Raw genomic sequence first — 15943 nt, 5'->3', positions numbered from 1 at the left:
TCAGAGAAGGCATCATGGTTAAGATGACATTTGAACAGAGATCTGGAGGGAGGAAAGAAGGGAGCTGCAAACATGGCTGGGAGAAGACCTGTCCAGGCTGAGAGAACAGCAAGTGCAAAGGCCCTAAGGTCAGCACATGCTTGGCCTGCAGGAGAAACATCAAAGAGTGTAGCATTGCTGAAGTGAGGTGAGTGCAGGGGGGCAGCAGGTGAGGTCAGAGCGATGGAGGTGGGCAACAGAGCCTGCAGGGTCTCCTTTAGTTTTTTTCTGGGAGTGACATGGGACCCCTAAGAGGGTTTGAGCAAAGGAGTGGCATGATCTGATTTCTGTTTTAAAAGATCACTCTGGCTGGCTATTGTGTTCAAAACAGAGGGAAGCTGGAGCTGGATGGGGGCCAGGGGGTTATTTCAATAATTCGGGTGAGAAGTAATGGTGGCTTGGACCAAGTGGGATCAGTGGAGGTGCTGAGAAGTGAGGCTGAACTGAAGGATATGTTAATGGGTCAGAATGACCATGCCTACAGCCCAAGCAACAGGAATGACAGGGTTTCCTTTTACCCAGCTGAAGACAACTGTGGGCAGAGCAGATCTGAGGAGATCAGGGACTCATTTGGCCGTGTTACAATCAAGTTTTGGACATGTTACATTCAAATGCCTATTAACATCCACTGGAGATGTCAAGCAGGCAACGGTACCTACAGTCAGGAGCTCAAGGGTGAGGTCCTGGCTACAGATATAAACTTGGGGATTTTCATGGTACTTAGAGCTGAAACTGGATGCACTCACCAAGGAGTGAGCATGGATGGGGAAGAGGTCCAGCACCTTAACATACAGAGATTGGGGAGGTGAGGAGGAAGAGGGAAGGAAACTGAAAATGATAGGAGAGGAGGGGAGGGGGGAGAGAGAAGCTATCCTGGAAGCCAGCAGCAGACAGGGCTGTAAGGACAGGTCACCAGCTGCGTTGTGTGCTGTTAGGTGGGCGACCCGGTGTGACCCACAGGTAGCTTTGCCTGTGATGGTTCCTATTAATAGTGCCCCACCCCTTTTACTCTCAGCTTGGATGATAAATTATACAGTCATCCTCCTGAGACATCAAGTCAGATTTGGACTTTGAACTGACCATTGCATTTAGCAACACGGAGGTCATTAGTGGCCTTGATAAAAGCTATTTTGGTGGAGTGGTAGGTGTGCCATTTTGACTGCAGTGAGATCAGAGACTGGGAGGAAAGTGGGTGGAGACCTATGTGTAGGTGGTTGTGGCCCTCTAGGGATTTGTGAAGGTTTTTTGCCTGCTTCTCTGGCTCCCACCTCTACCCAGCAGGGAGGGCTCAGGACAAAGCCTCAGAATATGCACTGATGTCCAAGGAATGCCACCAGGGCAGCTTCAGCTGCATAGATGAGTCAGTAAGACCCCCACCTCTGAACCCCTTCCTCCACCCTCCTCATCACTCCTGCCTTGAGGCTGTGACAGAGCTGCCACCATTCACCAAGGGCCACTGGGCCCAAACCCCCAAGCAGAACAAGTGAGGCTCTGCCCCCACCCATCCTGTGACTGACTCAGCCGAGCCTTTGTGCTGCTGCCTGAAGCTATGAATTTCTCTAGTGGATCTGGGAAGAAGGGATCAGCCCCCAGTCCCCACCCTGCGGTGTGCTCACCTTCCTTCCAGCTCCCACACAGCTCTGGGAGGAGAATTCCCTACAGCATCAGTCTTCAGGAAGCCCCTGATGACCCGCCATGCTCTGGGTCCCACTGAGGCTCTGTCACTCTGGCGGGTCCACACAGTGAGCAGGGACAATGTAGGAAATGTCTTACTGCTTGGTACAGCATGGACATCAGCCACGGTGGCTGCAGAAGCAGGGTTTCAGAGGCCCCCTGCTGAGCCAGGCCTTACCCCTTTGGGTGCTGGAACACGGGAGGACCAGGAGTCCCTGTGGCAGAGGCTAGGGTGACCAGGGTTGGGTGGACTACAGGGACGACACATTTCCACATGCATGGCAGCTGTGCCAGGAGTAAGTGCTGCTCAACAGCCAGGAAGCAGGCCAGATGTGATCCCTGCTCTCCAGGCCCTCACAGACTAGGGTAGAGACATTCATTCATGCATTCGTTCATTCCAAAGACCCTTACAGGACATCCACTCTGGGCCAGACAAGGTGTTAGATACTCTGGGGGTGACGGAGATGTAAAGACACAATTCCCTCCCTCCAGAAGTTCACCATCCAGAGAGCGGCAACATTCATTTAGGATTTATGGCACACCTGTCGTGTGCCATTTACTCAGTTATCTATTCAATTAACATTTATTGAACTCCAACAGTGTGCCAAGCCCTGTGCTGGGCCCTGGGCAGCTTCGGTGTTTTAGTAAGCCAAAGCCCCTGCCCTGTTCTTAACAGGCTTGTGGCAAAGTCACCAGATTCTAATGAATGAAATCTCTGCAGTCGCTCATTTATCCAATGAATCAACATCTAGTGAAGACCTACTGTGTGCCAGGCCCTGTGAATTAAATGTACATACCCACAGATGAACAGGAGAAACTAACATATAAAAACAAACTAAAACAAAACACGAGAACATGGGAAGTACAGGAAAACCATGCATTGACATAAAGGCTCAGAGGAGCTCATGTCTAGCTAGGTAACCATGGCGGGCTGCCTGGAAGAGGGGCACAGGAGGTGATCCTTGAAAGGTGAGGAGGATTTGGATATGGGGAGATGAGGTAGGGAATTACATGAAGAAAGCAGGGCATGAACAGAGGAGACCTCAGGGCACCAACAGGAAACACTCAATAGTGCAGCCTGACTGTGCTTTATGGTGTGTAAAAAACGGTGACAGGAAACACTAAAGTTTGGCAAACAGCCAGTTCATTCCCCCTCCTTCTTCCTTCCTGTCCATCCTGCCTCAGCTGGCTCAGTGCCCAGCCCCGCCCTTGTCAACAGTGACTTTTATAAACCAATAAGAACCACGCCCCTCTCCCCACCAGTGATTGGTTTGGAAAGTGTCAGGTGACACCGTTCTGGCCAATGAAATATAAAGGGATAATTGTTGGGGAGCTTCTGGGAAAGTATTTTACTTTTTAAAAAGAGATGTCTTGAGAAGAAACTTTTTGGCTTTTATTCATGTGTGAGGAGGTAATGGCTGGAGCTACAGCAGCCATTTGGGGACAATGAAGGGAGCCATTCCAAGAGGCCAAAGGAACCTACTCAGAAAAGATGGAACAATCCGTGTTCTTGATGATGTTGAACAACTGAAACGACCCCTCTGGGCCTTGAAGATTCAGCTCCAGCCCCCATTTCCTACAGACTCTTATTCTCTTTCCTCTGAACAGCCTCAGACCTGGCTGGGTCCCGGCAGAGCCAAGCACAGAGCTGGGGCCTGAGAGGGACTCAGGACAGTCTTGCCTCAGACAGATTTTGGGAGCTGCTTGGGCAACATGTCTTTCCCTTTCACTGAGAAGCTGCCAACCTTGCTGATTTGCTGTGGCCCCGTCTATGCTCTGGGCACCACTGCCAGTGCCCACACTGTGTGTCCTTCCAGAGTCTGGGCTGGACAGCCAGCGTGTCCTTTCTTGATTTCTCGGTGCCCTGGTACCATCGCTGCCAAGGCTGTATGACTGCCAGCTCAGTGGCTCCAGATCCTCCTTTGTCATTTGGCTGTCTCCCTGGGGACAAAGGAAGGACTTCTTATCCTCTCCATCCCATATTAGTTTCCCAGCCTCTCTCTCTCTGCTAAGACCAAGAAGAGGGGCTGGGCACAACCCCCCCCCCCCCAGCAGGACAAAGCAGGAGAGACTTTATGGTGTCACCTGGGGCTTCTTATTCCTGCCTCCTGCGAATTCCTTGATAATCTTCCTCGCCCTTATCTCTGGGGCAGAATTTAACATTCAGGGGGGCCTCAGACCATGGGATGGGGTCCAAAGTCAGATCAGGATTTGAGCCCAAGTTTCATTGTTTGACTGTATATGTGATCTTGGTAATTGGCTCCATTTCTCTGAGCCTCAGTTTTCTCATCTGAAAAATGGGGATAATAGTGCCTACCTCCTAGGGCCAATGTGAGTTCTAAAGGAGGTGATGCATGTGAAGGGATCTTCAGCGTTTGGCAATAAATGTTAGCTACTGGAATGATGATGACTCTTATTATTATTATTTCTGGTCACAAATACTACTGGATACTATGTGAAATGTATTTTCACCAGGTAAAAGGGGTTCACAGATATTTGTCTACTCAGTCACTGATTTATTCAGTCATGCATTTATTTAATAATTACTATGAGGCCCATGAGTGCACCTCATCCCAGCAAGAATGAAGACTTGTGCAGGGTTTACCCTGTGGTTGCCTCCTGCTCTGGTGCTGAGTTGGTGCCCACGGGAAGGGTGATGCAGGAAGAAGCAGTTCCTTCATTTGTTCAATTCATTTGTTCATTCACTCCCTCCACCCTGCACACTGGCCTGGCGTGTACATGTCACGTCTCCATGCTCACCTGGCTCCCAGGTCTGCCAGTGGGAGTGCTGTGCCTGGCACTCTGGCTCCTGTCTGCCCTGTCTGAGTCCCAAGGGCACTGTGCCCGCTGGCTCCTGAGCCCAGAGCTCGCTGCGCTTGGCTGCTGCCTTCTCCCTGGGGAAAATTATTTCTACCAGCTGAGTGCTCTCCCTCCAGGCTAGAATGGACCCCAGTGTAATGCGCGAGCTGTTGAGGTATGGATAGATGCTGGGCAGAGGCACCCGGCTCTGCTCACCTCTCATTGCCATGCTCCCAGGTGGAAAGCACAAGAGAGCAGGCCATTTACTACCTCAGTGTGCTTCAACATGCACAAGCACATGTGTTGTGTGCCTGAGCACATGTGTGCATTTGCATCACTAGTGATGCATTTAGGGGCAGCAAGCATGTGCACTGTATCCCAGCACTAGAACAACTCCCTGCATGCAGTAGGTGCTCAGTAAGTATAGTGTGAGTATCTGCTTGGGGGTCTGCACCAAATGGGCTTATGGGGTTTACATCTCTGAGTGTGTTTGTGTGTAGGGTCAGGATATATCTGCCAAAACTTATGGGCTTGGTAGCTGGACCATTACCCAGGGAGGCAAAGGTGAGAGGTCAGGGAAGAGGGGATGAGCAGAGCTGGGGCCATACACACTCCACATACACAGTTACCCCATCTGCAAAGGCCAGTCTGAGGCTCCCAGTCTTGCCCCCATCTATGCTGAGCACACTGCCACGTGTGCCTTCATGAAGCCCAGCTCAATCTGGAATGTCCTCCTGTTTAACATCTTCCCCTTTCAGCCTCAAGATGAAGTCCAGACTTGGGCCTGGCATTTATTAGTTACCATTCCGAGCAACACAGAGTTTTTCATGCTCAATGACCACACAAAATCCTTTGAGGTGGGCACTGTTATTTGCCCTCATTTTCCAGACGAGGAAACTGAGGCACAAAGAGTTTATATGTTTGCCCAAGGTCACACAAATAGTATGTTGTGGAGCTGAGATTTGAACTGTGGGCTGTGGGTTCCAAAGCCTGTACTTTTAGCTACTATCCACGTGGCCACTCAAAGCCCTGTGAGATGTGGACCTGCACTGTATGATATTGTCACCCCATCTTTTCATGTACACATCTCTGTGGGCAGATGGGACCACCAACTGTTTACTACTTTCAAGCCTTTGGCCTTTGCTTCTGCTGCTCCCTCTGCCATGAATGCCCTTCTCTCATGTTGTCCCACCTCCAACCCTGACCCTCCTCTCAGGGCCCAGGCCAACTGCCCTCTCTCCCCTGTAGTCTCTCTGCCTCCCCCCCCCCCATCTGAGCGTTGGTGCACAACCAGGCTTTCCCTTGGCTTGGCCTCCGCGCCCTGCGTGCTGGCTGTGAGCACCTCTACGCTGCTCTCTGAGCGGTGCTCAGGGTGGGCACTGCTGAATGTGTGAGTGACGGACAAAAGAATGGGTGGATGGGTGGATGGAGGACAGGTGATGGAGTTGCCTGGCTGCTGCCACACCGCCTGCCTCTGAATGCCTTTCTGTGGTCTCGTTTAATCCTGCTTGTTCCATTTATTGATTCATCAAATATTTATTGAGCACCTACTATATGCCAGCACTGTGCTGGAGGCTGAAGATACAGCACTGGGGACATCAAAGTCCCTGCCCCCAAGGCCTTCCATTCTGTGTGCGTGTGTAAGGGGGAAATACACTTATTAATCCAATAATATCACAAGTAAATGCACAATTACTAACTGGGTCAAGTTCCACAAAGTGAAAGTACAGGGGACCCCGGACTTAGCAGGAGACACAACCTCACTAGGGATGGATGGGTGTGGTCAGTGGGGCAATTTCCTGAGAAAAGGGTTTTGAGCTGAAACCAAAAGGAGGAGAGACATACTCGGGCACAGGTAATAGGATGTGCAAAGCCACACTCCAGGGGCTGAAAGGTCAGGGGCCAGAGCACAGAGCGTGAGGGGGAGCGGCTGTTACAAAGAGGCTTAAAGATTTCGATTTTGGCTGGCGAGCCATAGCAAGGCAGTGCAGGGTTTTTAGCAAAGGAGATGTGATCAGATTTGCGTGTTTAAGGAGATCACTGTGCTTGCCACTTAAAGAACAGACACGAGTACAGGACGACCGTGGGAAGCAGGGGGCCATGCGGAGGTGGTGGCAGTGTCTGGGCGAGACAGAGTGGTGGTGGCTCAGATCAGGGAGGCCGCCGTGGGAAGGAGAAAAGGTGACAGATTTGATATATTTAGGAAGCAAAATGGACAGGACTTGGTGATGAATCAGATGTAGGGAATGAGGGGCAGCGACATCAAGAATGACTCCCTGGTTTCGGTTTTGGTTTTCGCTGACATGTATTGATCACCTGCTGGGAGCCAGGCATTGTTCTAGCACTTTATGCACATTACCTTGTTTATTCCTCACAATTATAACCCCTTAAGGTGCGTTATCATCACCCCCATCACAATTTCATTTCACTCAGATAAGAAAGCTGGGCGATGGGACACAGAGGTGGATGTCCCAAGCTTTGTTCCTTTGGGGAACAGCCTTGGCAGATCAAAGGAATGGAGAAGGAGGAAAGGGAGGCAGGTCGCATCTATTGAGCTGATTGCGAGTCAGTGAGATAGATAACGTTTATAGAGCTTTCACTGTGTGCCAGGCATGGTGCCATCCAATTAGCTAATAATAAGAGGTAACACTTAGTTCCAGGTAGGGCACTTTATATCAAAGTCCTGATGGGATTCTCACAACAGCTCTTTTTCAAATTTCTATTATAGAAGAAGGGACAGTGGCTCAGAGAGGTTGCAGGACTTGCCCAAGGTCACACAGCTTGTTAGGGGTGGATCTGAAATTCAAACAGGCTGTGGCAGGAGGAGGGAAATGAGGATAAGCAAAGAGGTGCTTAGTGGCTGCAGGGGAGGAAAGAAAGGCCTGCATTTGGCTCTGAGCATGAACCATGTCCCTCCAGCAACACCCTCTTGATATTGCTTACTCCAGGCCTGACGACCCGCACAAGTCATGAACACGCACGTGTATGTGCACACACACACACACACACACACACACACACACTCACACCCCCTTGGCTGCCACAGCTCACCTGCCCAGGGGTGGCCTGTCTGGAACCCTCCACCCCAGGTGCCCCCCCAGCATGTACCTGTCTCCCCACCCTGCCCCCGCCCTGCCCGCCTGCTGGTGCCGCAGGCAGAGCCCGCTGTACATCATGTTGACAGTAGAAATTACATCCCAAGCTGCTGTTTTACACCGCGCCCTGTCAGAACTCACCGCAGCCCAGTGATCAGGACAAATTGAATACCATCCTGGCCGTGTCAATATTTATTCCATTTTACAAACGTGGCCGAATGGGGGGCAGGGCCGCTGTGTTGCCAGCCAAGCAGAGCCCCAGAGGCCCTTCTCCCTCTCACAGCCTCCTCCCCTCACCTCCTCTTTCTTGACTTTTTTTGTAATCAGTTAAAATTGTGAAATTCAACATTCATAATGAAAAGTGCATTAATCATAAATGCAGAGTTTAACAAATAATTACAAAATGAACCCTATGGATCCACCCTCTGGTCAAAACACTGAAAATCATCCCCTCTTCAGAAGTGCCCCACTATGTTCCTTCTTGACCATAACCCACTGCTTCTCTCCATCCCTACTGTGATGATAGCCAGTGCCTTGCCTTTCTTTATAGTTTACCACTTAATTATGCTTTCCTAAAGTCTTAATTTAGTTTTGCTTGTTTTAGAGCTTCATATAGCTGGACTCATATTGCATACACTCTGTTGTATCTTATTTGCACTATGCTTTTGAGATTCGGCTTTGTTCTCACATGCATTCCTCTTCACTGCTATATAGTACTCCATTGCATGAATATGCCACAATTTATATATCTATTGTACCTATTCTCCTTTTACTCTTCTTTCTCCCTTTCTTCTACTTTTCCTTCTAGTCAGTGTCTTCCTTTCCTTCCATCTTCTTCTCCCCCATTCTGCCTCTGTTGTCTGTCTCCCATTGTTTTGTCTGCTGCATCTGCTCACATCGCTCGAGAGAACACACACACACACACACACACACACTCACTCTCTCTCTCAATTCCAGCTCCTCCATCCTATCAGGGTCTTGGATGCCCTCTCTGAGTCTCTTCCTCCTCAACTCAGCTCCTGGAACACATAGGTCCAGCCAGAGGGAGGATCCCCTAGACCTGAGTCTATTAAAGCTTATCTGTGCAGAGGATCCCTGGGGACAGAGATTGGGGATCATCAGCAGAGTCCTTTGCCCTTGTGTATCCAGTTGTTACCCTAGAAACCTTGGGGAGAAGGCCTCGCCTATCACCCTTACCCAGAGGGTAAACACTACCTTCTAGGCTGCGGTAAGAACTGAGTTGTCCCCAAGTGGCTCTACAGACGTTTGTAGGATACGAGAATGAGTGGGGAGGGGAAATGGGAACTTGGGCTGGACAGGGGCCAAGGCCCACCCTCAGGTCCGCTCACTCAAAGTCTCATGGAGCACCCAACCTGTGCCTAGCATCAGGTCTCACCCAGGCCACAGCAGAGAACGCCAGCAGGCTGGCGGGGGCCCTAATAGGATGGGGCCCTCCAAAGAGTCATTAGAGAGCCCGCTTGGATACCCCAGGAACACATGTGACACATTTCATTTGTCTCCCTTCGCCCCTTCTCTTGGAGCTGCGTTGATGATGCTCATATTCAGGGTAGTTAATTTTTATTGCAACCTGAGCGGATGACATTAGGAATCTGTCCCTTTGCAGTGCAGGAGAAAGCTCTCTAGGCTGGAGGGCACGGAGACCAGGTTGAAGCTTGGCTTTGATCCAGCCATGCAAGACCCCTCCCTCTCTGGGCTTCTTTACAACAAGAGGTCAAACGGTGGTTCCTGGGGCTTGTCAGAGGACCAGGGTCCTGCTGGCAGCATAATAAGGGGGCCTTGTTCAAAACACACATCCCCAGGTCCCCAGAGCATCTGATTCAGTAGCAATGATAATATTAATAGGCAACATTTATAGGCGCTTCTATGTGTCAAGGTTTATGCATTTGATGAGCCCAAAATAAGAGGCTGCGCTTATTAACCACAGCACTAAGCACTTCACATGAGTTACCTTGTTTCATCTGTGTCACAGTCTGTTTTATTGTTCTTATTTTATAGATGAAGAAACTGGGGCACAGAGAGGTAAAGTAACTTGTCCAAGGTTACAGCCAGAGAGTGGGAATCCAGGTCTTGAACTAGGAAAGTCTGGCTCCGGAGCCTGGCCGTCTGGAAGAGCTCTCTAGCAGATTCTCACACTGGCCGGGGAGCCCCTGGACCAGGTGGTCAGGAGGTTGTGTAGCGAAGATCAAGCACTGGGCACCTGCCACGAGCGATATGTTTTCATAGTGATTCATCAAGATGTGTGTGAAGCGCTCCTTCTGCATACAGCCAGTGAGAGGTCTTATTGTCATTATTTTAGGCAATCCTCACACCATCCTCCCGGGATGAGCTTTAGTCTCTCCAGTTACTGATGAAAAATAGAGGCTCAAGACCATGTGGCTGGAATCCAGCTCCAAAACTTTCACCCCAGCACGCTGCCTCCGTTACCCTACTCTGCCCTGCACCTTGCAATAGATGCTGAAGACACTCCCCCGCAACTCTTTGGGCCTCAGTCTTCCCATCTGTAAAATGGAGGAGTTGGACTAGTGAGACAGAGTTTGGCATCCCTGCTTCTGTCCCTAACACCATGGGCTCCTGGATAAATTTCTTTCCTCTCTGGGCCTCAGTCTCCCCATCTGGAAAGAAGGCTTTAAATTGACAAGCAAATGCTGCTTTAAAACAAGCCTCCTGGTGATGGAAGGCCTTAGGTCTGGCTCCTGGGGAAACAGGCTCCAGAACAGAGATTTGCCTGCGGGAAGTTTACTGGGAAGAGTTCTGGACCATGGAAGGGGGAAGGGAGGCAGGGCTGTGAGAGGGAGAAGCTGAGCTGCAATGCTGTCTCAGCCGAGGCCTCAGCTGGCCCCATGGGTCACTCTGGGGCTGCAGCTCCAAGTTGAGGCAAGGAACCCAGCCTTTGAATCCTGCAGCTACCAGACCCAACCAGGTTGCCCACACACCCAGGGGGCATGACCTTGAGTGAGACAGCTCCCTTTGGCCCAGTGCAATCCCTGAGAAGGGGCTTGGCTGAGGGCTGTCAGAAGTCACTGTCATAGCCGTCTTGGGCGGTACGTTCCACTACATAAAATCCGCTGAAAAAATCAGGGCCTGACCTTGGTTCTGGAGATGACAGCAGACAAGATGAGGCCTGAGCCCTGGGCTTAGCCTGGCCCTGGCCCTGCTCTGAGCCCTGAGCCCCTGTCTGCCACCTGCTGTGATCACAGTGGGATCAGCCCCGGGATCTCGCTTAAAGCCTGGCTGCCACCACCAACCTCGCAGCTCATCTCCCACGGTTCCCTGAGGTCCAAGCGATTATGCCACTGAAAATTCCGCTTTCATGTTGTCAACCTCGCAGTAAATTACAGACCCCGGGAAGGCGTGGGCCTCCTCCTTAAACAAGATTCAATTCCACTTAGCTGCCCCACTTCCCGCCCCTCAGATGGGTTTCCTCCCTCCCGCCACCCCAGGCTCAGGATTTATGGCCTCTCCTGGCAGGCAGCTGGTAACCATGGCAAGCTCCTTAGGGAGGCTTCTGGCAGAGCCTCGTCAGCCCCAGACTCCAGTGTGTCCATTTCCTCCTGGGATGGGAGAGAGGAGAGGCCAAGACTGGAAGGGACTTCCAAAGGCCAAGGCAGAGAGGTACCAGTAACCCCAGCAACAACAAGCACATTGACACTGTCACATCTATTCCCCACACTCACCATGAAGCAGACACTGTCATCAGCCCCATGTTATAGATGGGCAAACTGGGGCCAAGGTCAACCACCAAGGTCACACACCGAGGAAGCAGCTGACTTCAGGGCTGGAGTGCTTAAGTCCCACTTAACCCACTGCCTCTCCCTCCAACTGCTGCTTTTGGAGGGTTTTAGTCTCTTAGAAGGTTTCAGGCCCCCTAAGGCCTTGGCCCACCCATCTGATGTCTGAATTCTCAATCTCTGCTTGCATTCCTCCAGTGATGGGGAGATCACTGCCTCTGCAGAGGGTCCATTATCTCTCTAATTACTGGACACAATCCCTGTCATCCCTTAGAAGCACTGTTTTGTCATTTAAGGTCCTCCATGGTGTGCCTGCTAACTCCCTTCTACAAACTGACCTTTTGTGGCTCACCTACACTGTAGGCTGCTTGGGGGGTCTTCTTCCTGCTCAGTCCCCAGCTCTGCCCTGGGGGTCTTTTCTTTCTTTCTTTCTTTCTCTTTTTTATTGTTGACAGTATTACAGATATCTTCCGTTTTCTCCCTTTTTGACCCCTCCACCCAACCCCCACCCCACCCCAGGCCTTCCCCATCCTATTGTCTGTGTCCATGGGTTATGCATATATGCTTATATGCTCTTTGGTTAATCTCTTCCCGTCCCCTCCACCCCACTTCCCACTGAGATCTATTATTCTGTTCCATGCATCCATACTTTTGGGACCTATTTTGTCTGTCAGTTTAATTTGTCCATTAGATTCCACATATAAGTGACATCATATGATATTTGTCTTTCTCTAACTGGCTTGTTTCAGTTAGCATAATACTCTCCAGGTTCATCCATGCTGTGTCAAAGAGCAAGAGCTCCTTTTTTTACAGCCACATAGTATTCCATTGTATATGTACCACAGGTTTTTTTATCCACTTATATACTGATGGGCACTTGGTCTGTTTCCAGATCTTAGCTATTGTAAATAATGCTGCCATGAACATAGGGGTGCATATGTTCTTTCTGATTAGTGTTTAAGGATTCTTAGGATATAGTCCAAGAAGTGGAATCACTGGGTCAAATGGCAGTTACATTTTTAAGTTTTTGAGGAACCTCCATACAGTTTTCCACAGTGGCTACATTGGCCTGCATTTCCACCAGCCGTGTACTAGGGTTCCTTTTTCTCTACACCCTCACCATTGAGTCTTTTCTTATATCATTTCTCACCCCCTTACAATTACCCACCCCATTCATTCCTATCCCCAAATAACAAAGCTGGAAATCTACTACTTTCCTCATTTTCTGATGGAGACAGGTTCAGAGAGGGGATGAATTTTCCTAGTGAACAGGGGTAGCTGATAATGGACCCAAATCTTCTGCCAAATAAATTAATAAATAGTCATAAAATAGCTAACATTATTGAGTGCTTGGTATCACCATTCTGAGCATCTCACATGTGTAGTCCACTTAATTTGCAAGCATCCCAAATGAGGCAGGTCTTATTTCTATTAACATTTTGTGGAGGAGATAAGCCACAGAGAGGTCAGGTGACTTGCCCAACGTCACACAGGCAGTCTGATGTCAAAGCCATGCTCCTGACTCGGTGCTCCCCATGCTCCATGCTGCCTCACTCCATTTCACATGGCTTGTTTCGATGTGCAGACAGAAGATACTCAAGACAAGTTAACATACCAGGGAGAAGTGAGGGTGGCTGATCTGCCAGGGAAACTGCCTGTCACTTGTGTTCTTGGGTCTGGGGCCTGAGGTCAGCACTTGCCCTGCCCCAAGCCTGTCCATCAGGAGTTGTCACTTCCCACTTCTCTGCAACTTCCCATCCACATCCCAAGGGACCTCCAGCTTTGTCATTTCTTCTTACTGGAATGTAACCCTGGACCTCTGGAGGCAGGGCCAGGATCCGATGCATGTCTATACCCCAGAGCCTAACCCAGGGACCAGCACATAGTAGGTGCTTAATAAAGGATTGATTTTATCTAAGGGAGTCAGTAGGGCTTCCTGAAGCAGATGACACTGGAACTGCTCCTGGAAGAATAAGTGGGGCTCACCACATAGAACAAAGGGGAAAGGGAATGCCAGATGGAGGGAACTGCTGGAGCAAAGTTGTGGAGGAAGAAATATTTAGAGTGCAGAGGGGATGCGGTGAGGGGGTAAGGGAGATGGGGAAGCAGGTAGAAAGTAAGGTGGTCATGTTGAGCACCTTGATTAGGGGCTAGGAGGTGAGAACACTCATTATGACCTAGTTCTGCCTGGAACAGATGGGAGAATGGAGGGAGAGAATATTTCTCATGGGCTTACATCCCTAGGTCAGAGTTGCTGGGGCTACAGGCTGCAAACCCGGTTGGCCAAATTGTCCCCCCAGACTATGAGCCCCATCCGGGTGACAGATAGGCAGGCCTTTATTCTCTCTCCTGACAAGCAGTGGAGTTGGCAGATAGGACATCTTCTTTCCTAATCTCCCGCCTCAGGCTGGAAGAAGAAGGCAATCACCTTGTTCAAACCTTAATCCCCTCCTTCCTGAATTTAAAGCTATAGCTTCTAGTCTTGGATCCCCCTATCCCTTTACCCAGGGGACACTGTAAATATTAAAGAAAATGGGGTTCATATCCTGGGCTGTACTGTAGGGGCTGCACAGGTGGTGGGAGGCCCTAATCTGCACCCATCTTTACAGAGAAGGCGGGAGTTGGCATGGGGGTGGGGCGTGGACTTGGGAGTGGGACCTGGGCTGGACTCCCAACTCTCCTCCTACCAGCTGTGTCACCTTGGGCAAGTCAAGTCACCTCTCTGAGCCTCAGTGTTGTTGTCCATAAAACAGGGGAAATAAATCTTCCCAGGTTTATTGTGAGGCTTGGGTAGATGACGAATATAAAAGTCATGGTCTGGAAAAAAAATCAAGCGCTGTCACCAGGTGAGGCTTGAATACTATTATCCACAAGCGGGAGTGGATCGGAGTCGTGAGAATGCAAGATAATAATAGCAGCTGCTGTTCCTAGAGCTTTTACCACCTGTGATTATCACCCCAGGCTGAGCCCATTATAAGCATCCATTCATCAAATCCCCACCCCAGCCCCTGAAGCACGCACTATTATCCCCATTTCATAGATGAGGAAACACACCTGTGTCTGTCCTCTATTCTTGCCCTTTGCAACAGAGAAAATGTCCCTCCTCTTGTCTGAGGACAGTCCCCTGATGTGGGCTCAGGAGCCCACTCACACCTTCCCGGCCTCTGAGGTAACTTACACTACAGATTTTCCTCCTCCTGCGTGAACTTCGCCTCTCTCTAGTGGGCTCCTGGCCATCGGCATTTACATGTGCTCAAGCAGATTCCATTTTAAAAAACAAAACAAAACAGGAAAGAAAAGGAGCACATACCTCTTGACACCTCCTAGCCCTTCCCTTAACAGCAGAACTATGTCCTTCACTCGCCCCCGCTCTCTCCTCAACCCGCTGCCACCCGGCTTTCATCCCAACACTGCATCGAGGTGGCTCACAGAGGTCACCCATGACCTCCGTCTTGCTACACCCAATGGATGTTCTCCACCTTTCCTTTTCCTCGACCTCTCATCAGCATTTGAAACACAAAACTAGGTTTCTTCTACCAGTGTAATAATGCCTTCTGTAGCTCTTTTGCAGGCTCATTCTCCTCTATCCCACCTACAAACTCTTTGATCTTTTCCTGTGCCATGCTAATGACTTCAATTACCATCAATACTATGATAATTCCCAAAATTAGTCTCAACCTCCTTTCTGAAGTCCAGGTGTTGTCCTCTCAACATCTCCACTTAGATGCCTCTGGGAAACCTCCAACCCAACATGCCCAAAGCTAAACATACGCTCTTCTTCCTTAAAACTTGCCTTTCTCCAGGGTGCCCCATCTCAGTGAATGGCACCCATATCTGTCAGATGATCCAACCAGAGGCTGGAAGTCATGCTTGACAGCTCTTAACCCTGCACTCCTCAATGGACAGTTTATTATTAAGCTTAGTTCACTTTAATTCTTAAATAACTCTCTCTCCATTGACCACTGCATCATGTCCATCACCACCCTAATTCAAGCCAGGGATTCAGGATGACACATATTTTTGGCTTGACACTGGATGGTATGACACTTACTGTGATGGAGTGAATTAGTGGAGGAAAGGTTGGGGGAGGAGACAAGAGTACCTTTTCAGATATGTTATGTATAAGACATTCACGAGACATGAAAATGGGGATATGTAGCAGGCAGTTGGATGGTATAGTCTGGAATTCCAAGGAGAGGGGATATAAATTTGAGGTTCATCAGCATGTAGGTGATATTAATGCTGAGGAAATGAATGAGATCACTTGGGGCGAGAGAGAGAGCAGGCCCAGAAGTGATCCTTGGGGCACTCCAACATCAGAGACGAAATACAGGAGGAAAAGGAAGCACAAAGACTGAGAGGAAACTGCCAGTGAGGTTGGAGGCCATCCAAGAGATTGTGGTGTCATGGAAACCAAGAGCAGAACTAGGGGTCAGCATGTTGTAAGCTGCTGAGAGGCAAAGTAAACTAAAGGCAGAGAAGTAGCTCCACTGGGCAATGCAGGGGTTCTTCGTGGCCTTGATACAAGTTTGGATGTCTGTCTTCCCTGTTGGACTGTAAGCTCCATGAAGCAAGAGATGTCATTTG

This window comes from Miniopterus natalensis, chromosome 7 (genome assembly GCF_054644295.1).
Source record: "Miniopterus natalensis isolate mMinNat1 chromosome 7, mMinNat1.hap1, whole genome shotgun sequence".
NCBI classification, from domain to species: Eukaryota; Metazoa; Chordata; class Mammalia; order Chiroptera; family Miniopteridae; genus Miniopterus; species Miniopterus natalensis.
The sequence above is the reverse complement of the archived record's forward strand: the minus strand, read 5'-3'. Positions refer to the sequence as shown.